This window comes from Bison bison, unplaced genomic scaffold, assembly GCF_000754665.1.
Source record: "Bison bison bison isolate TAMUID 2011002044 unplaced genomic scaffold, Bison_UMD1.0 scf7180017850823, whole genome shotgun sequence".
Taxonomy (NCBI): Eukaryota; Metazoa; Chordata; class Mammalia; order Artiodactyla; family Bovidae; genus Bison; species Bison bison.
Window position 1 is genome coordinate 3,231 of NW_011481396.1, and position 2,113 is coordinate 5,343.

Sequence of the window (2,113 nt, forward strand, 5' to 3'; positions counted from 1 at the left end):
AGAATCCTGGTTCACAGTCTTTCCTATCCCAGACCCCAGTCACTAATTACCAGGTAATCTGGGGATGAGGCAGCCTATACCGGCCTTGTCACCTTGTCGAGGGGTAGGGGCTGGGATGTGAGACCTCCTGGGGTCACAGCCAGAGCAGGGAGCTGACGCCAGGGGACCTGCTCCAGGGGGAACAGAAACCACGGCTGCCGGGCTCACCCAGACAACATGAGCAACTATCCCGCCTGCCTGTCCGGGGGTTTCCTGGGACCTGGGACTTTCGGAGCTAAAAACGAGGCCAGTCTTGGGCAAGCTGGCACAAGCTGGTCAGCAAACACCCAGACCTGACCCAAAGCCCTGCTGGGTGACTCCCCCTCTCTGCGCCTCGGATGGATGCCCTAATCCCCTCCAGGCCTCTGGCAGAGCCGTGGCGAGTGAGTTCCTCTCGCCTATAGCAGGAAGGCGAGAGGGACCCCACTGACTGACAGGGGTGGCCTTCTGCGGGGCAGGGTCTGGGCCAAGGGACAGGCTGGGGAGCGCAGCCCAGCCTGAAAGGCAGGACCAGGAACGCCTTCAGAAAGGTCCCGGGGAGCCGGGGCAGGGACAGCGGTGCAGGAAAGGGACTCGGAAACCTGAGGCCCCTGCCCCGGGCATGTCAAGCTCTGAGACCCTGCGGGGCCTCAGGAAGGGGGACCCTCCTCTAGAGGGAGGAGGGTGACCCAGAGAACACTGCGGCCTCTGCAGGGCACGGGCCTGGGGGTGCTGGGGTGGGGCGAGGGGGTGAGAGACGGCACCTGGACCAAGGGCTGCAACCGCCAACTGGACGTCAGGTACTTCCTGCAGGGTGTCCCTGCCAGCCCATTCGCAGGCAAGACGCCTGAGGCGCAGAGAAAAGACTCGCATTCGAAGCCACTCACTTGAGGAGCCGAGATCAGAACTCAGGACTGGCCTACCCTCCTGAGCTGCAGTTCCTCCTGGGAACCTGGCACGTGGGCCCCTTCCGGCTCCTCCCCAGCCCCCTGCTCCCTGCCCAGGTTCCCTTCCCTGGGTCCTCTCTGGGTCCCAAAGTAACCAAACCCCAGGGGTTCTGGCAGGGAAGAGAGGGCTGGGGACTGGACCAATTTGAGGCGACTAGGAGGGAGACAGCCTCGGGGACAGGGGGTCCTCTGTGAACTGTGCCTGATGGCCCCACTGAAGAAAGGGGGTGGGGGGGTCACAGGAGCACCCCGAACCAGAGAGAACCCTGGTAGTGGGGCCTATGGTGGGCCTGGTTCTGGAACAGAATCAGCTCGAAGGCAGCGGTCAGCGCGTCTGGGGAAGCCACGAGGGCCCAGGCTGTGGACAGAGGGGAGTAACCTGGCTCTGGATCTCTTGAGAAGGTGACAAGATCGGGGCTGGGAGAGACGACACACTCTGCAGGAGGGGGGCGCTGCCCAGATCCACAGGAGGGTATCCGGGCAGAGAATGCAAGGTGACCAGAGGATAGAGAGGCGGTCCAAAGCCAGGAAGAGGTGGGTGCTTCGAGTCTGCCCAGAAAAAAAAGGGGGGTGTGATGATGCAGACCTGGCCAAAGCAACAGGAGAGAGAGGGAGAGAGGAGGTTCCTGGAGGAGAAACACCCCTGAGAGAAGGCCTTGCCTTGGGAGGCAAGAGGTGGCACAGCCCGAGAAGGAGAAATGACGGAGGACATGAGGGTGAATGGGGGCAGGGGAGACGGCCTGAGCTGACCCGGGCAAGGGAAGCACTCACTTCAGGAGTACAGAGCCTCGAAGGCGGGGGCTCAGGAAAGAACACCCTTAGATAGCAACAGATGGCACGGGCCGGGGATGACAGAGGTGGCCCCACGCAGAGAGGCCGGGCGGCAGGGAGAGCACAGGCAGGGAGGACGGCGATGCTATGCTGCTGGGGGTGGAAGGGTGGGGCACTGGTACCTATGGGGGAACAGGAGGCACCGGTGGGGCTGCAAGGGGCACAGACTCAGGAAAGAGGCAGGCCCAGCACTAGATGGCAGAGTCGAGGTGGCACGGATGGCGATCGCACGGGCGAGACTAGCAGAGAGCCCCCAAGGTCGGGAAAGAGCACCGCGAAGTGACAAGACAGGGATGCACCGAGCTGACGCCGGCAGC